Source organism: Jaculus jaculus, chromosome 11 (genome assembly GCF_020740685.1).
Source record: "Jaculus jaculus isolate mJacJac1 chromosome 11, mJacJac1.mat.Y.cur, whole genome shotgun sequence".
NCBI classification, from domain to species: domain Eukaryota; kingdom Metazoa; phylum Chordata; class Mammalia; order Rodentia; family Dipodidae; genus Jaculus; species Jaculus jaculus.
In genome coordinates this window covers 75,720,288-75,741,373 of record NC_059112.1, presented here as the reverse complement: position 1 = coordinate 75,741,373, position 21,086 = coordinate 75,720,288, and the positions used below count along the sequence as shown (strand labels likewise).

The 21,086-nt window shown below is 35.8% G+C and overlaps 1 long non-coding RNA gene across 1 annotated transcript in view; it reads right to left on the bottom strand.

Annotated features, from left to right (window-relative positions):
- Positions 1-218: 218 nt before the first annotated feature.
- Positions 219-21,086, bottom strand: part of LOC123464467 — a 37,748-nt gene continuing 16,880 nt past the window's right edge. The window contains exons 3-4 of the long non-coding RNA XR_006639599.1: positions 8,127-8,240; positions 219-856 (exon numbers count right to left, since the gene is read on the bottom strand). This is a non-coding gene — a long non-coding RNA (uncharacterized LOC123464467). The remainder of the gene's footprint in view (positions 857-8,126; positions 8,241-21,086) is intronic.

Sequence of the window (21,086 nt, the reverse complement as noted above, 5' to 3'; positions counted from 1 at the left end):
GGTAACAATGGCAGCAACTTGACTGTATTCACTGAGTACAAAACTAATTAAAATAAATCAATTTTAAAAAATCACACAAGTACAGGTAAATGGAACTTTACTGGCCTCACATATGCCTCTCAAGATCTATTATTTACTTAGTATTATCAGTAAAAATGTTTGCTTTCCAGGGTCACTCATTTATTATTTATATTTTGTGTATGCATGTGTATGTTAGTATGTGCATGTAGAACATGCAATGGTACACTCTTGACAATCAGAGGACAACCTTGAGGTATTGGTGCTTTTGTTCCACCCTGCTTGAGACAGAGTCTCTTGTCACTGTAAATACTGAGTAGATAGCCTGTGAGCTTTGCTACTCTTTTTCCCCTGTCTTCAGTTGGTGTAGGCATACTGGGATTATTGACATATGTTCTCCATGAGCAAAGCTTTACTTGGGTTCTTGGGATCTGGACTCTGGTCATCAAGCTTGGACAGCAAGTGTTTTTAAAACCTTGAGCTATCTCCCCAGCCCTTTCTTATATGTATCATTAAATAAATTCTTGGTCTGCTTCATTTTCTGAGGTAGTAGGTAAAAATCTTGTATTTGGAGCATTATCTTCATCATTAATTAGACATCTATACATGTTAAAACTAGATGCTATGAAATTACCCAAACAAACCATTGACTTGAAAACAATAGATTAAGGAGTGGGACACTATTCCTACATAAGTATGTCACTTACAAATGAACATTAAAGACAGTTGTGGTGGTGTAGGCCTACAAACCCAGAACTAGGGAGATTATAAAAGGAGCATCCTGTCAATATCATCCACGGGAGACTTGAGGCCAGCCTTGGATAGATGACACTCTGATCTAGAAAACAAAACAAAGCAAAAATAATACTGTTATTATTAAAATTTTAATAATAAAATCATGTAAATATTATGTAGAAGAACCAATAAAATAGGCATTCCCTTTAGGCTTCCTGTTTGCCTATTTCCCATGATTTCTACAAGGTGAATAACAATTTTCTGAGAAGTCTAATAGGGCCATATGAAAACATAAGGTTATTTTTTTTTTTTAAAAAAACACTGGAGATATGACCTCTATTATTGTAAATCATGGAAACAAAAGCAAGAGTTAGTTGTACTATTTCTTCCCTCAGGCCTCTCACTTTTAAACAAAGGGCAAAACAGATGAAATATTTTTATCACTGACTTTTAAGAAATTTGTAAACTGCAAGTATATTCATCCCTTTTTCACTACTAAAAATGGGAAAGGAAGTGGCCAGGGGAATGGCTCAGTGGGTGAAGAGCTTTCCACACAGATCTGAGGACTTTAATTAAATCACTAGCATCCATGTAAAAACCAGGTATGGAAACATAAGTCTACAATCTAAGCACTAGAGAAATTGAGTTTGGATTATCCCTAAAGTTTGTTGGGTAGTAAATCTAGCACAATCAATGATCTCCAAGTTCAGTGAGAGACCCTGACTCAAAAAAACAAGTTGGAGAGAAATTGAAAAAGACAGCTGATATTAACTGGATTACACATAAACCCACACTCCCCCACAGATTCACATGCAAAAAAGAAAATATATTTAAAATGTATTCTTATTGAATGAAAAGACACATTATTTATTTTCTATAACATTCATCAGAAAATTCATATGTATGTTTATAATCACATAATCCTAGAGCTTACTTTTGGCAAGCAATAAGAAAAATGTATGTTCTGAATTGCCTAGTGTATCTATTGTGTAAATAATAATTATTTCTAAACTAATAATTTACTGTACCTTAAATTATTCTAGTATGTAGTCAAGTCTGAGTACAATTGACAAACCAGTAAAATATTGACGTGCAGGTTACTTGATTTCATTTCATGGTTATCAATTGGTTTTCTTTTTTATTTCATTGCATTGATTGGGTTTCAGAAATAGTGTTTCCTGCTATATTTCCAGGGAGCTTGGATGCCATAAGCTTCACCGGCTGTTCAAATTTAAAATATATCCACAAGCTTAAAAAATATATATATATATATAATGGATTTCCCTTTATTACAATAATGGTAACTGGGCATCATGTTCTAATCCCACCAACCAAATGTAGCAATTTAAAGGAACTTGAGTACATCACCCAAGCTTCTAACTAACATGAATGTTATACATCCTAAACACAATGGTTCATCTATTGGGTAACAAGGATGGAAACACTGTGACTCCTGTGTTTGATCCTGCTACCCCAATCCTTTCAATTTCCAATTTTGTGCCTAAGACTTACTTCAATCTTGATATCTTCCCAGTAGACTATTTATTCCTTCCTTTGTTTTCTTTTTGGTTTTCAAGGATGAGCTAAAATTCACTATGTAGTCTCGAAATGATCTTGAACTCAAAATAATACTCCTACCTCTGCTTGCTGAATGCTGAAAGTGTCTACCACCACACCTGGCCTATCATTTCTTATTGTATCGTACTATTTTTCAAGACAGAGTTTTGCTGGAGAGCATGTTTTCAGATAGTCACTGTAATTTCTTATATTTGGAGTTAAGGATCTTTGATTTACATAAAGAAATCTGCTATTCCAAAAGAAAACTTCACAGACAGATTTCTGTATGTTTCTTTCTTATCTTTCTTGCCTCCCACATGACAGGAGGGCAAGTTTTTAGAATGCCTTCACAGTGTGTCAAGGAAAAAATAGCACCAAGGCAAAAATAATGCTACAATGTAAAAGTAGTACATTCCATATCTTCCTAAAACTTATTTTTAACTTTAATTTCAGCAGCATTGGCTCATGTTTCCATGTAAACGTGAAAGATATAAAATCACATGGATACTTTAAAATTATAAATAAACACTTCAATTTATTTAAGGATATACTTTCTCCTTACCACACTGTTATAGCTGACAATGAATACTGAAATAATATTAAATATATTTAATTGGTCTATATGCCATATATATATATATATATATATATATATATATATATATATGATCAATACAATATTTCATATATTTATCTTGATCAAATAAGATTTTTTTTGTTTGAATTTGAAGAAAATTTGAACATTTTTGTACTCTGTTCATATCACATTACTTCTTGTAGACACTTGAAACTTAATGACTCCACATGGTAATAGGTATATGCAGTTCCTTCTCTAATACATGTCTCACTTTCCTGCCACTTACATCATATTAGAGAGGCAGTGATAATGTACCAAAAGAAAAACTATTGTTACATTTTTAAAATTTGGCACATTGTCTCCAAATCTAACATTGTCTCATGCTGCTGAATATTTTGTTGCCCGCACATAACAAAAATCCTTTGCTTTTGAACCTACTTCTTTTTTAACATCTTCATGTACACTGTATATTTTTTTCTTTTTGTTTATTCCTAGAACTTAATGAATCATTTTCTTTGACTATAAAGTATTCATCCAATCTTCAAATTTCTACCCCACTTTTCTCTCTTCTTTAATGACCTCACTAATAGGCCAAAAAAAAAAAAAATTCTCCTTGACATAACACTTTGCAAAACAATTTGTCAAGAAGGCCCTTGTTATTGTTGTGCAAGATGTGGTGGGTAGAAAATTGGCCTTTCAGAGATGTTCACCTCCTCACTCATAACCCTGGGAATATTCTCCATTGCAAGACAAAAGTTCTGAAGACAGTGAGCTACTAAATGATACATGTGGTTCTCATAGAGTCAAAACAATTCTAATAAAAGGGAGGCTGGAGGATGGCAATCAAAAAGACATGCTCACTTTCCACTTAGGACATCTGATCAGTTACTGAGATTTAATTTAAAATGTACATGATATTAAAATATATGCTTATTCTTATAGAAAAGAAGATTCTGTATTAACTAAGTTAACACAATGTCCTTTCTTTTAAATGAATGACATTTTGCTGGAACAATATAATAAGTAGTGTAATAACTAACATTGCTAAATGTTTATATTGACATCAATTATTCTACTCGATATTTGTGCGTGGATGTATCTGGTGTCTTTATAAGGTTGTGTGCCTGCCATTTTGCACAGCCGTGAAGATAAGAAGACATCTTTGGGGTGTTTGTCCTCTCCTTCCACCCTGCTTGCAACAGTCCCTTGTATAAGTTCACGGTGAGTGTGCCAGTCCAGCCCTCTCTGAACTTCTGGATTCTTCTCACTGCCTCCCATTGTTGTAAGAAACATGGTTATACACACGTGTGCCACTTGAGGCCTAGCTTCATGTGGGTGCTGGGAGCTAAACTCAGGCTAACAAATTTGTAAGCAAGTACCACTAACCACTGGACTATTTCTGAATCCCCACAATGTTTCATACTTATATTCTGTAAGGTCTTGTTGTATACTTTCCATTTCCTTAACCAGTAAATGGTAGATTTGCTTACATGACTGGAAATGTCATCAATGTTCTAGTTACGTATTAAAGCACCTTATTTAAGAAAGACTAAAAAATGAAAAAAAAAATGTTTGCACATTTTAATAGTAAATTTTATAAAACAATAGGAAAGTGTGCTATTCTCACAGTAGAAAAATTTTGAACTCATATATAATAAAACTCTCATTTTTTTATACCAAATTACATTTTCCCAGAAAAGAAAGACTAATTCACATAAAGCACTTGAGATGATAGATGACTCCTTGCTTAGAGTTGCAAATGATAATGTATTTTTATTACTACTTATCAAGAATAAACCTTTTCTCTGGCAGAACACAGAGCTATTAAGAAAATGCATATTTTGTAATGTTATAGATATAATTCAATTCCTTCTGTGCAGATGATTATCCCTTAAACTAATTTAGATACACTTAAATGCATATTTTCCTTTTGTGCTGTTTATCTTATCTTTGCAAATAATTGATTAATCAGAATTAGTGTATTTTATGAGATGCCTTATTTTATCCCAGTACCAGTTATTGCACCTAGGTCCTTGCATACATTAGGCAAGCTCTCTACCAATAACTACAGCTCCAGCCCAGGATATCTTATTTTTTCAGTACACGATGGCCAAAGCTATCTTACCAGGTTTAAAAGTAAACATATGAGACAGCAACCACCCAATGCTATCTTTAAATAATTAAACAGTATTCTTAGTAGCAAGAATAAAAATGCCATGAAATAATGAAAATAAAAAGCAGAAAAGATCTCAAAATAGCATCACATATGGAGAGGCTTGCTGGATTTAAGACATTTTCTTCAAATCCCTTTCTTACTGCCTTCTAGACACAGGATAAATGGCTAAAACACAAAAAGGAAAAGCAAATGCATCTTAAAAAATATTGCAATATTCTGTCAATTACATTTTCCAGCTTGTCTCTGTTTACTATTCTCAATAGCAGATAGAACCACATATATTACCAAGTCCTGGGTTAATACCGCCTGTTGTGAATCTTGCCCTAAGGAGTAATTTTTGTTCATTTGTAGTCACCTAAAGTCCAAACCTTTAGTTTGATTAGTATTGGTTTGTCTACTTGGTTCTTATTGACAACGAAATTATTAACAAGTTCTTCATAATTATTTATTTGAGATAGAGAAAAGGTCAAGGTGCTTGCTTCCAAAGCCAGTTGCCAGGGTTGAATTTCATTTCCCCAGTTCCAAAGCACCTTGAACAGCTGAACAACCTCTCCAGCCCTATTGTATTACAATTTATTAGAAGTCATTAATTAGGTACATGTAAAACTTCCTATTCCTTTTTGAAATTTTATTTATTTGCCACTGCAAATGAACTCCAGATGCATGTGCCCTTTGTGCATCTGGATTACATGGGCCCTAGGGAATCAAACCTAGGCCCTTTGACATCGCTGGCAAACACCTTAACTGCTAAACCATTTCTCCAGCCCATAACTTCCTATTCTTTAAATAATTCAATGAAATAGATCTATAGATCTGAATAATAGAGTCTCATCAAATTTGCAACTTTTAAAAAGTCTTTCTAAACTGTTTTGGAGATAGGGTCTGATGTATCTATGCTGGCCTCAGACTCACAATATAGCTTTAAATGACCTTGAATTTCTAATCCTCGAGCTACAATCAACTCCCCAGTGCTGGGATTATAGGCTTGTGCTACCATGTCTGTTTTATGCAATACTGTGGATGGATCCCAGCTCTTCATTCATGCTTAGAAACCACTATGCCAATTGAGCTACATACCTTATCCAAATTATTTACTTTTTAATTTTTTAAATTTCTTAGAAAAAGCAAGAGGGAGAGAGAGAGGAGAGATGGAGAGAGAGAGTTGTCCCACTAGGGCCTCAGCCACTACAATTGAACTCCAGATGCTTGCACCACCTAGTGGTCATGTGCAAGGTTCCACTTGCCTCACCTTTATGCATCTAGTTTATGTGGGATGTGGAGAGTCAAATATGGGTCCTTAGGCTTCACAAGTAAGTGCCTTAACAACTAAGCCACCTCTCCAGCCCAGTGGCTTTTTAATATGACTGGAGTAATGCACCAAAAAGAACATCAGGTAAGGAAAAATAAGGACAGAGAAGAAGCTTTTGTGTAAAGCACAGATTATAGCAGAAATTGTGAAGACATAACTGAGAAGAAAAACATCATCCAGGGAAAGACAAAGATGGCTAGTACTTGTGAAAAAAGAGACAGATAGAGCTGGAGAGATGGCTTAGTGGTGAAGACCTGCAAAGTCAAAGGACACAGATTCAATTCCTCAGGACCCACATAGGCCAGATACACAAGGTGGTGCATGTGACTGGAGTTCATTTAAAGTGGCTGGAAGTCCTGGTGTGCCCCCTCTCTTGATCTCTCCCCATCCCTCCCTCTTTTCCTCCCTCTCTCTCTCTCTCTCTCTCTCTCTTTCTATCTCTCCAACAAATAAATAAATAAAAGTTTTAAAAACAGAGACAGATGGTGGAAATAGTTTTGAATGCTGTTAGCTAGCATCATTAGGAACATTTTAAAATAAATGTAAGAATGGAATTATCTTTAACATGGATGGGGAAACTAGAAAGAAGCAGGTTTATCAAAACAAGACATGGTCTTGATCCCCGAAGTCTGAGCTGTGAATAACTGTTGCCACGCGTAGCAGCTGTCTGAGAATGACAACCACACAGAGGACAATGGAAGCATGAAATGCAGTTCCTTTTTTTTTTTGCTGGTTTTCAAAAACATCATAGTTGCAGTTTGCATTGATCTCACCCTTAACTGCCCGGTTCCAGCCACTCTGACCTGCTTTCTGTTTATCTTATGAGTTAATATCTTCTCCTTTTATTGATTTTCCATCTCTGATATATTTGCTTGAAAATCTCTACCAATTTCTTCTAAAGTATTTGTATACTTTCCACGTATTAACATGAAATCTCACATGCAAGACATACAGTCTATGTTCCTTGATATTCCACTTAAAGAGATCACTGCTTTCTGTTACTTTCACCTATATTCCCTTTAGTATACACATACATTCATGCATAAATTTGAATATACATGTATATATAGATATTTCCTGAGTATATATGTATAGTTTACAAGTACAATTTTTCATTGTGTCCTTGATTAATCATTTAATTGTAGTTTATTAGTACATGTTTAAAGCATGAGGGAAAGTGTGCCTATAGTATTCTCAGAAGACAGGACAGCCTTTAGAATGGAATATAGGTATAAATTGCTACATTTTCTTTGGTGATTTTCTGTTGTTCCTAGGAACCACATTTTTATCCTTCTAGGTATCTTTTGTTGTTATTTGTGTATGTTATAGTTGTATGTGTGTTTGTGTGTGTGTGGGGGGGGGTGGTTTGATGTAACCCAGCCAGTTGTACGTGTGTAAGGGTTATGATTGGCTTTATGTGAATGTCTGGGATTGGGATACCAAACCTGATCATCAAGTTTACATAGTGAAGTGCTTTTTACCACTGAATCACCTTTCTCCCCAGCCAAAATTTTGCCTTTTAAAGCTAGAGAAGGATTTTGAGTGTCCAACTCCATTACTCTTTCCCTTCTTGTTTCAGCTGGAATCACTTCCTGATCCTGGAGCTAGCAGGTTTTTATGAGTCCAGGGGAAACCCTGGTCTCTGATCCTCTCTGTGGACTGAAGTTAAAAGCAAAGTATGGCCAAACCCAGCTCTTGACATGGGTTCCTGAGATGTAAACTCAGATGATTTCAGGTTTCCCTATTGTAATTACCTTTGTATCACTGGAACACAGCACCAGACCAAAGATAGTTGATGAGAAGAGAGGCTTTATGTTTGGCTTATGGTCTCAGGGAAGCATGGTATGATCAGATGGTGGACATCATATCTGTCACATCAGATGGAGAGAAGCAGTAAGGAAATGAACCTAGCTTAGACCAGAGGGAGTAGGCTATAACAACCCTAAGCCCACCCCAAGGAGTAGATCACTTCTAACAAGTTTCCACCACCCAAATTACCACTAGCTTGAGACCAAACATCAAAAGCACGTAAGTTTATAGGAAACATCTGATTCAAACCACTATATTCTTCTCCTGGCCCCCCAAAACCCATGACCATCATGATATAAAATGCATTCAGTCTAACTTTAAATTCCCTATAGGCTTTTTTTTTTTTTTTTTTAATTTTCTAATTAATCCCAACACTGTTCTATAGCTGAAAAGCCAAGGTCTCATCTGAGACTCAAGACAATCTCTTAACTATATGGCTATAAAACTAAGACACAGATTAATTCTGCATAATGACACAGAGTGAACATTCACATAACAATAATCTAGCATTGGGCATAACAAGGACAGTTTGAGCCAATTCAAGATTTTTTTTAAAAAAAAGCAGGTTAAATATCAAATCATACAGCTCAATGTCTATCTGGAATCCAGAATTTGTTACAATCTCTATTCCAATTTCTCCCTCCAGTTGAGCTGCTTACAGCCTGTGGAACAATCCATCCTTAGCTAGCATCTACAATAGCAACCATCCCATAGTCCTGGTATCTCCATTGCAAACCACGGTCCATCCTCATCGCTTCATTGGGCCTCTCCACACAAAGACTCCAAAAATCTTGCCTCATATTACCCAGTGGTCATTTCCAAAAATTCCAAAACCAATCACTCCCTCTTTCCTAGATTTGCTTTATTTTCATAATACTAGGTAGCCTTTCATATTTGTTAATGATGAGCAGCAGTGGCGGTAGGGAAAAAGTCACATTTGAAGAACAGGAAAGCACCTTCAGCAGTCTTCCTACAGATTCTACTTTCAAAAGAGTCACCTGGGGGTATAGCTCAGGGTAGAGCATTTTAGCTGCAGAAGAGTCAGCATTCTTCATACTATGCTAAGGCAGAACACTTAACCTATCTATTGAAAGTGGTGATCTTTCAAACAACTGCAGCTGAAGCAGTCTCCTGCCTAAAGCTAATTTCTTTATTTTTATTTTTATTTTTTTAAATTTTTAAAATTTTTTTATTTTTATTAACATTTTCCATGATTAGAAAATATATCCCATGGTAATTCCCTTCCTCTCCACCCCCACACTTTCCCATTTGAAATTCCATTCTCCATCTTATTACCTCCCCATTACAATCATTGTAATTACATATATACAATATCAACCTATTAAGTATCCTCCTCCCTTCCTTTCTCTATCCTTTATGTCTCCTTTTTAACTTACTGGCCTCTGCTACTAAGTATTTTCATTTTCATGCAGAAGCCCAATCATCTGTAGATAGGATCCACATACGAGAGAGAACATGTGGCGCTTGGCTTTCTGGGCCTGGGTTACCCACTTAGTATAATCCTTTCCAGGTCCATCCATTTTTCTGCAAATTTCATAACTTCATTTTTCTTTACTGCTGAGTAGAACTCCATTGTATAAATGTGCCACATCTTCATTATCCACTCATCAGTTGAGGGACATTTCTGTGCCATATCCATCTGTTCACACTAGTACATTTCTCCTAAATTTGTCTAATACAAACTACCTTTAGCCTAGTCTGGACAAAGCTCTTTGTTCTCTTCATAATCCAAGCCTCACAGTTCATATTTCTTTCTGCATTTATATTTTTTTATATCTCACCAGTGTGTCCCATAAAACTGCTTACAGCACTGTAAATTATCTTAGTACAAAGTATCAAATCCTTCCATATTCTTCCCATAAATCAATTCCAAAAGATCAAAATCTATACAGTGATGTTTCTCGCATCAATGACCCCACACCTCTAGTATTAATTTTCAATTGTTGTTAACTTTGTGTTTCTGGGACAAACCACTTAACTAAAAGCAGCTGATGGGAGGAAAGTTTTTGTTTAGGTTTATGTTCTGCAGAGGAAGCTTCATGATGGCAGGGTAGAAAACAGTAGCAAAAGAGTGAGCCTAGGTTAGGCAAGGTGTGACTGGTTATAACATGCCTAAGACTACCACCAGGAACAAACCACCTCCAGCAAAGGCTCTGACTCCCAGATTGCCATTAGCTAGGAATCAAACATTGAAAGCACATGAGTTTTTGTAGTGCATCTAATTCAAAGTATCCCCAGGCCCCATACTTAATCAGGAAGTATACTTAACAACTGAGTCATCAATCTAGTTCCTCTTCGTCTTTGTCATTTAATCTGGTCAAACATTTTGACACCATTTTCCAGCTTAAAATGACTCAGTATGACTCTGCTTTTATACTGTGGGTTTACAAATCATCGTGTGATTGCAGAAGAAAATTTTACTTCAAAGTTCTGATATATGAAAATATCCATACTATGGAATGGAAAGTAGACATCTAAAAGGACTGTGGCTTCATTACCCAAATAAAGTCAGCCTTTTTTTCACCATGACTTGAAGCACTGATGCAGAAATATGGAATTGGGTAACCTAAATCTATGTTTCCAGGCCATGATCACTTATATTTGGCTCCAGAGAAAAGGTATCTTTATCCCCTTTGAGGTGAAAAGTGTGTCTTTTGTGTCACAGTTATGGTGCCTGAACACAGGTTCCTAAGGACAATTGTTCCATTTAGGATGCCCTCGGTTGGAATCAGGTACCAGTGTGGGCCTCTTGTGTCTGACTGTGTGATGTCTCCTTAAGTGGTTGTTGGTGAGCTCATTCCAGGGCTCATGCTTCCCTTGATGTGGTGGTCAGTCCAGTTGCTTATTCTGAGCTTGTTTTGGGATTTTTTTATACCTTCTTTTTGGTTTGTTTTCAAAATGTTTGGGTTAAAGTATTCATTTTGCTTATTTGCTTTGAAAACATTTTGGTTTTAGCCATTCAGTTTGGTGTTTGAAGTCAGACCTTTGAGAGTATTTTGGATTCTGACTGCTAGGTTTTCCTGTGGTAGCATTAAACATTTTTTTTTTTTTCCCTGTTCCAAGGAAGGAGGAAATGTTTGGGGGAAACCTGCTATTTTGTGCTCTAGATAGTTTGATAATTGTGGTATTTCAACTTGGAAGTATTTGAGAAAAATGGAAAATGGAAAACCTGACTAAACATAAATTTTGAAATGCTAAAGTCCTAGGCAATCATACATTTTCTAGAAAACAAGTAAAAATATGCAGTCTGCTTTAATTAGAAGTTTTAAATAACTAACAACTGATTAAACTGGTAATTTACAAAACTAATCAACAAAAGTTCTAGAACTTGTATCTAAGTTAAAAGAAGACATTGCAAATAAGTAAGACTAACAACATTTGAGAGGTTATCTCAGAACTAGTGAGAAATTATACAGCATCAAACTATTTTGAGTTTCCTCTCTAATATCTTTCTCTGACCTTGCCTTGTCACCCCCAACAGAACAAGATCCCATGTCAAAAGAAATGATTGTTGGTATTTGTTATAAGATAAAACCTAGAAAACCCCATACTGGATTAAAATTCCCATTTGAAAAGACAGCCTTTCTTAAGAGTCTACACCCAGGCTGGAGAGATGGCTTAGCGGTTAAGTGCTTGCCTGTGAAGCCTAAGGATACCGGTTGGAGGCTCCGTTCCCCAGGTGCCACGTTAGCTAGATGCACAAGGGGGCTCACGTGTCTGGAGTTCGTTTGCAGAGGCTGGAAGCCCTGGCGTGCCCATTCTCTCTCTCTCCCTCTATCTGTCTTTCTCTCTGTGTCTGTCGCTCTCAAAATAAATAAATAAATAAATAAAAATTAAAAAAAGAGTCTACACCCATGTTGTATGATGTGCTTTCACTCCCCTTCTAGCCCTTTGCATTCCTTTGCTTAACCCTCATACTTGAGCTAGTGATAAAATACCTTTAGTAAAATCTTCAATTCTGCTTTGTACAAACAGCAATTCTCCTGGCTGTTCTTAAAGTTCATGAATCCTAGATGAAACCTGAGTTGAGACTCCTGAAAGTCTAGTGGAACTCTTCAGGCTGTTAGAGGTGACAATGTGGAGCTGTGTCTCAGTCCCCTATCTGCTGACATTTGGGGGGCCCAAAAAAGGACCATATAAAACATTTTGGTAAGTCTTGGTAAGCATTGCTTCTTCTCGGCTACATTCCTAGATTGTATGATTATATGATATCTTGGTTTCTCTGCTTTAATCTTTTTTTTTTTTTTTTTTTCCCCTGGCCGAAAGCCCATATTGTGCTTTATGTGTGCGACTGGCACTGAAGATAAGAATCCCCTAGAAACCTATGCCCCATTCGGAGTCAGATGGAACAACAGTGCAAGGCTTTTCCCAAGACAGCACATAAGGGCTGGTTTCCTGCACTCCTGAACCACTCTCTTGTCCCCAAGAGAGAAACTTGAGACAGTGAGAAAAGTCCTCCTAGAAAGAACACATTCTGGATTCAAAACATAAAAATGGACACTTCTAACATTTCCCTGTCTGGCTCATTGCTCCTGTTACCTGCTATGGGAAGCTGATAGCCTAAGGCAAAGAAAGTCTCAGTAAATGCTGGTCTACCAGTCCTTCACTGAAAGGAACTTATAGCTAGTTATACTTTCTCCTCATGAGCACGAGTCTAACTTGTCATTAATTTTATATGCTTGATAGATTATATTTTGCAGGACTTTCCCCAGCTTTCAAGACAGAAATAATAATTTTAATATAAAAGTAAGGCACTTTTGTTTGTACAAAATACTCCTGCTCTATTTTTAGCTCTCAAAACCAGACATAATTATTTGCTGTAGATCTACATAACAAGCATTACCTTTGATCTCTTGTACTGTTAAGGCTTACATCTTAAAGAGAGAGGATATAAACTTTCCACTTAATTTTATTTTCTTGAGGTCCACCTATAATTTGTGTATGTGTGTCATGCATGTCCACGATGTTTATATATTTGTTTTTGTATGTTGTTTTGCCCCCAAAAAGGTGACAACATAAAGTTATATATTTTGTGACCACTTCAAGTTTTCCTTATATTTCCTTTTAACATATTTTATAGTATGCCAACTTAAAGTATGAAAGTGTGTGTAAATGTTTTAATGATCTATTAAAAGGCCTTGTAAGTACATATTCATAAACTGAAGTATTCTTAGTTCCTTAAAACCTGTAAAATGTTACCATTACATATATACTAACTATTTTATGCAATCTTAAACACTATTTGTTTGGGTGGCATGCTATTCATTGGAATCTTAAGACAGTAGTTTCAATAAGCTCTAGTGGTTAACATTGAATGCAAAGAATTTGATGTTGATTTCCTTCCAAACAGATTCTATAATTCTATGTCATTTTTCCCAATGGTTATAGGTAATAAAAAATAAAATATTAGGGCTGGAAGGATGGCTAAGCTGTTAAGGTGTCTGCCTGCAAAGCCAAAGAACCCAGGTTTGATTCCCCAGGACCCACATTAGCTGGAATCATAAGGGGCTCACATGTCTGGAGTTCATTTACAGTGGCTAGAGGCCCTGGTGTCTGCATTCTCTCTCTCTCTCTCTCACTCTTTCTCTGTCAAATAAATAAATAATTAAATAAATAAAACATCAAAATACCTCAATAATATATACTAAAGGCCCAACATTTTATTGATTACAATGGATTTCTTTTCCAGGATTGATGTGTTAAGCCTATCAACACATTTATTTTTTTCATTCATCAAATTGACTGTATATTCGTGAAACATTAGAAGAATGAGAGCATCAACAGGGCTAAAATTTAGAATAGTCCAAAGCATGACTAAACCTTTATTAGTATAATTTGTGCAACTCAGCAGAAGAGAGTCACAGTGACTTTTTCTCTAATGTAACCCTGCTGATTAATCAAAGATTAGAAGAATTAAGGAAGCTTTGATTCTAACATTCTTCCTTTGAAAAATGAAAATGTACTCAAAATTTATTTTTAATATTGTCTGTCATTTTATTTTTAGTTCTTTGAAAACTAAGTATCATTCTGCTATCAACATTAAGTTCACAAAAATATTACTTTCTTTACTTTTCTTCCAGCCTCCATGTTCCCAAATACTGGGAATTCTTTCAAGGGATAACAACTATGTTCTGCTTTGTAAAGTCAAAGTTTGTTATGTGGCTAATAGAAAGGGAAGTGACACGGATATTTATGTGTGACTTCTTGATACTAACAAGACAGAAAGTAAAAGGAAACTATGACAAAAAGTTATTTTAGTAAAAAGGCATAAAGGACTAAAAAATGAATGAGTCAAGTGGGAAACTAATTTTTTGAACTTTAGGAAACATTAATAATACAACCAACTTAAAATTCTATAGCGTGTCTCTCCTTACCTTTGCCTGCAATTAGAGTAAACACATCATATAGAAGCTCCCAGTACCAAGGATGAACACTAGAAAATACATTTTCACTTTAGTCTTTTTACTTAAAGAAAATAACCCTAACCCTTTTGTTTCTCTGAAAAATATTGATGTTTGAATATAATTCTGCTTTTTGTTTTATCTCATACTGAATATATTGCCAAATTTAGACAAAATACATTTTTATCTTTTCAGGTAAAAAGTATTAATAAATATTTATTAATAATAACTTAGCCTATAAGTTATGTTTACAGCTTTAAACATTGGTGTCACTTTCTATACACTTTTATTAAGACAGTTGAGTGTAACATTATTCTATAGCTTGATATTAAAATCAGTTTTATGATAAATCTTAAGATATTTCTTTGTTTCTTCAAAGAAAAATAATGTATTTTATTTAAATATATAGCTGCTGGAGCTTGATAATTCAAAACATTAAGGTTAAGAGGATAAGATCTGTGAGTACCCCAGGCCTGTGTTTATATTTCCCTGTTATATTTTAACATTACTTTGTATATAGTAAGTGGTAGATAAATATATTTAATTCTCACAATATATGGGAGAAACATACCTAAGACAATATAATTCTGACATATCCACCTGCAAACATAAATTTTTCATTTTTCTATTGTAGAAACAAATATTTTTTAGAAACATTAAGTACACTAGCTGTGTGCTAATGGATTACACATATCACAGGTAATCAATGAAATGGAATACCTGTTTTGTAAGCTATTTCATCTATTCAAATAATTTAAGAAAAGAACAGGGAAGGTATTTTTAACTGAAAATATACCACTTGTTTATTGTTGAGTATAAACAAAGATGAATAACATGGCTCTGCCTTCAACATGTATATAGTTCAGTAGAACAGTATAAACATACACCTAGAGGTTCAAAACACACAAGATTTTAAGACACAATAAGCTGTACAAAAGTTACAAAGGAGAGCCAGGCATGGTGGCGCACGCCTTTAATCCCAGCACTTGGGAAGCAGAGGTAAGAGGATTGCTGTGAGTTCGAGGCTACCATGAGACTCCATAATTAATTCCAGGTCAGCCTGGGTTAGAGTGAGACCCTACCTGGAAAAACAAAAAACAAAAAACAAAAACAAAAGGTTACAAAGGAAAGATGGGTTCAAAAGAGTCTGTTGTGATACACCTCATGCCTGTAGAGAGATAAAGCATTGTCGGTGAAGATATGTACAGATAATCTATTTACAGGAAGGCATTTCATTCAAAATATGCTGAAAAGTACATGACAAAAATATTTTTTGTCTTTTATATCACTACCTACTAATAGATCCAAAAAATGACAATGATTAATAAACCAATCAGATATTTATGACCATGCTTTAGTCATCCCAGCTATGGCCCATTAACACAGCGATTATCCCTGACTCCATCTTGATGGACATCACATCTCCCTTTCCTCTCTGTATCCACAGAGTAACTCAATACTTGACATCTTATTTTGGAGACATTTGCCAGCCTCTACTGGAACTGGTCATTGATTTTATTTTAGCATCAAAATATATAGAATTTGTAGTAATATGATGTAAAATGATCTCCAAAATAATTTAACCATTTTCTATATATTAAGTATTTATGTCAAATAGAATATGACATTGGGCTGGAGCGATTACTTAGTGGTTAAGGTACTTGCCTGGAAAGCCTAAGGACCCAGGTTTGATTCCCTAGAACTCACATAAGGCAGATGCACATGGTAAAACATATGTCTGGTGTTCCTTTTCAGTGGCTAAAAGTTCTGGTGTGACTATTCTCTAAATAAATAAATAAATAGAACATTTAAGTTAAAGAATATGCTATTTCAGCAAGGAGAGTATATTTTTAAACTTCTTCTCTTTAAAAATACTGACAAAATAGTAAAATACATTACCTAAAATTTTGTGTTAAAGGAATATACTTTTGTTTATTTAATTGCAAGTAGTTTTAATCCCTCTTTAGTGAAATGAAATAAAATGTAATCACCTATTGCTTGGTTTCTGAATTTATTTTTCTGTTAATATATATATAGTGTCTGTCCTATAAGTAAGTATATTTATAAATATCACCAGCAATATATTCAGGGACTGTATTCCCATTTCAAAATAACAGCACTTGGTTGAAATTAGTAATATTAGTAGCTGTTAAAAATGTCATCAGTGGGAGCCAGGTGTGGTAGCACATGCCTTTAACCCCAGCACTTGGGAGGCAGAGGTTGAAATTAGCAATATTAATAGCTGTTAAAAATGGCATCAGTGGGAGCCAGGTGTGGTGGCACATGCCTTTAATCCCAGCACTCGGGAGGCAGAGGTAGGAGGATTGCCATGAGTTCAAGGCCACCCTGAGACTACATATTGAATTCCAGGTCAGCCTGGGCTAGAATGAAACCCTACCTCAAAAAACCAAAAAAAAAAAAAAAAAAAAAAAAAATTGACATCAATGGGGTGTGGGGAGATGGCTCAGAGAATGAGTTGCGAATCACACAAGTGTTAGGATTAGAGTTTGGATCCTTGGCACCTACATGAATGCCCATTGAGTGTGGCACCTCACCAGTAATCCCAAGGCTAGAAAAGTCAAGGATTCCTGAAGCAAGCTCGTTAGTTAGACTAGACTAATTGTTGAGCTTTGGTTCAAGTGAGAGACCCGGCCTCAGTAAATAAAGGGGAAAGTGATCAAAGAGGATGATCAAACTCTCTTGCCCCCCACACATACTGGGTGTGTGAACATACATATACACATGTATGCATCCCATATACACACACATGTGCACAAAATGGTATCCAGGATTTTTAACCAAACCAGCTTTTAAGAAACAATAATTTCCTCATGAATTAACTCAGTGCATACATAACGCCCACCACTAGACTTGCCACCTTTACCACATAGCCAGGACCCAGTAGAAATTGCAGAGGAAGCATCAATATACTGCTCTTACTGCTAGCCTGCCAACCATGTCTAGGGTGATGGTTGTAGATATGGTGATTACTCAAAACGTATCAAAACTAAAATCCAGGGGCTACAAATAACACTAATTCAGTCTGTCACCAGGTTTGTGAAGCACAGGGAACATTGCAGAACTGGGGGTGGAAAGATTGCAAGAGTCACAATGTGGGTGGGAATACCCAGAGGCACAGTCCCCAGCTACACATAGGCACTGACAGAGGCCTTTATGATCGCACAGAAAATACTGTAACCCCACTGATGAAGGTCCCAGGGTAATGGGAGCTAGGGTAAGAGGATATAGGTGTATATCTATCTATCTATCTGTCTGTCTCTCTGTCTGTCTGTCTATCTATCTATCTACCTATCTACCTATCTATCATGATCATCATTGTCTTTCTCTCTCTCTCTCTCTCTCTCTCTCTCTCTCTCTCTCTCTATATATATATATATATATATATATATATATATATATATATTAGACACATTAATTATCTTAAATAGTGTTCAGTTTCACAAGGTCAGTTTTTTCTCTATTGTTTTAAATCCTGTTTTGTCTACTTGTTTACTTGACAGGACTGTGAATTATTGCTTGTTGGTTAAGATGTGCTGAGAAATGGCTAAGATGAGTTGCATACATTAAAAAGAATGTCATATTTATCAAAATAAATAACAGTCTTTCTATGCCATTTTGTTAAATATTTTTTTTAATTTTTATTTATTTATTTATTTGAGAGCGACAGACACAGAGAGAAAGACAGATAGAGGGAGAGAGAGAATGGGCGCGCCAGGGCTTCCAGCCTCTGCAAACGAACTCCAGACGCGTGCGCCCCCTTGTGCATCTGGCTAACGTGGGACCTGGGGAACCGAGCCTCGAACCGGGGTCCTTAGGCTTCACAGGCAAGCGCTTAACCGCTAAGCCATCTCTCCAGCCCTTGTTAAATATTTTTAAAGGAAATGATAATAGCTACACCTAATACCATTTTCCCAAAACTATACAGGTAGAATAGATTTATTATTATTATTATTTCATTGTCTTTTGAGAGATAGTTGTGTAACTGTGAGGAAAGCATGAATGATTAGCATTGAGCATGCATGTGGAAGTATTGGTAAGAACACCACAGTCTGCACTTCCCCCTGCTTGGAGGAATATTGGATTCAAACCATTTAAACTTGGACCCACATCTGCCACTTTCCATTCAACTGTAACACCCCAGGCATTACTTACTTTCTATAGTTAGGTTCCAGTTAAATACATACCAGAAAGAATGTAGCTTTTATTTTCCAGTTTTGTGGTGAGAATTCAGTGAAGTTATGCATGCAAAACACTTAGCCCACAGGCTGATATTCAGAGATAACTACTCAGTTCTGTTATCATCATCATCATCATCACCATAATCATCAACATTGAATAGATATGGCATAGAATCCTATTTTGAAGATACTTATGATGAGCTTTCTTTAATACTTATTTCCTTTTAAAATATACTATTTAAAAATTCATTAAAATTTTGATATTATTTAAAATTCAATTTGCTTTCATGCTTTGTTTGAGTTTCTTTGTAGACTGTTGTGTTTTCCTAAGACATAAAATCTTTAAAGTTATTTCAGTGAGGCAATTTTCACTTGGTGAATGTTGCAAATTGCTAAGCTATTTTAGAGGAGCAAAAAATGAAATATTGAATTATATCTATCTGGAATATCTAGCTAAGATGCCTAAAAAAGGCATAATTTATCTTAAGAAGTACATTTATATTTCTTTCCTGGCCATAGAAGAAAACAATCCTCAGCTCCTATGTGCTCACTTACAGAGAGGGCCTGAATAGATAGTTCCACATTATCTTGCTGTGTCCTGGGAGTCAATGTGAAGCTGGAGAAAGACCCTGATCACTTTGTTGAATTGCATACATACATACACACATATGTATTCATATACACACATATACACATTTCCCAGGAATTTGGCCTACCAACATGAAAAAGCTACCTGATACAATGAACTGAATTTAAGCATAGTTCCAATGCATTAAAAGTGCCTTCAAGGGCTGGAGAGATGGCTTAACAGTTAAGTGCTTGCCTGTGAAGCCTAAGAACCCCGGTTTGAGGCTTGACTCCCCAGGACCCACATAAGCCAGATGCACAAGGTGTCACATGCATCTGGAATCCATTTGCAGTGGTTGGAGGCCTGGTTTGTCCATTCTCTATCTATCTGCCTCTTTCTGCTGCTTTCTTTTTCTATCTGTCATACTCAAATTAATAAATAAAAATTTTTAAAAAATTAAAAAGTGCCTTCAAATCATATATGGATGAATGGGTATTTGAGATTCATGTTTCCTCCAAAGTACAGTGAGCAAGAATCATTGAAGTAGTCCAGTCTATGACTTCATGACACATTTACATAATGCTGTTCATCCATATATGATTTGATGGCACTTGGCATATGCTCCCTTGTTGATCTGGCTTTACGTGGGTATTGGGGATTTGCACTTAGGTCCTTAGGGTTTTAAGGCAAGTGTCATAAACACTGAGAAATCTCACCAGCCCAGCTTTAACATGTTTTGAGTCTCTTCAGTATCTCTAACCATGTATCTGGTTTTATAATTAGCAAGGAGTGCTTCCTCTATAGTGTCTCCTGGGCCCTGGAAGATGTGAAAGAAATAACTCGCCTCCTGCTATGCTATATTGTCCTGTCTTATTTATCTTGGCTTTCCCTGACATTTACTGCCATCAGAGCCCTGGTTTCCCAGCACTGCTCACTGCCTCAGGTGGGAGTGAGATCAATTCCTGAATCCAGGATAAAGGTTGTGGTCAGGCTCTTGTTCTCCATCTTGATTGGCTATTGAGTTTGCACTATTCACATGGTTAAAAGTTTTAACTACTGGGCTGGAGAAAATGGCTCAGTGGTTAAAGGCGCTTGCTTGCAAATCCTGATGAGCAAAACTCAATTCCACAATACCCACATAGAGCCAGATACACAAAGTGGCACATGAGTCTGAAGTTTGTTTGCAGTCTTTCTCTCTCTCTCTTCCTCTCTCTCCCTCTCAGTCTCTGTTTCTGATTGCAAATAAATAACAAGTAAAAATTTAAAAATGTGTTAACTATAAAACTAAGTTTATGGATAAATTCCCTGAAAATAAAATGTTTTCAGTTAGAGTTGATCTGTGTTGACTTTTTTTCTTGCATTTTTAAAGTGATGCTATACACTAAGTAGTTTTTTCTAGTTTATAAATAAACAAATGTTTGCTTAATTCCTCTAGCTCAACCAAAAAGGATTAAGCCAGAAATATTAAATAGGTGGCATAGTTGTCACTCAGTGGCAGATGTCACCATTTCAAGAACAGGATTCACAGGGAAAATTCAAGTACAGAGCTGAAGGTTGCAAAACTACATTATCGCAAAGTAAAGCCTTCTTTGGCTATATTATAGTTTCTGATTTCCTGTACTATCTTGAAAACAATCTCTGGTTTAGTCAATGACAAGCATCTAGGGTTTGAAAAAGTCTTTTATCATCTCCCTACCAAAGCAACATTTCTAACAA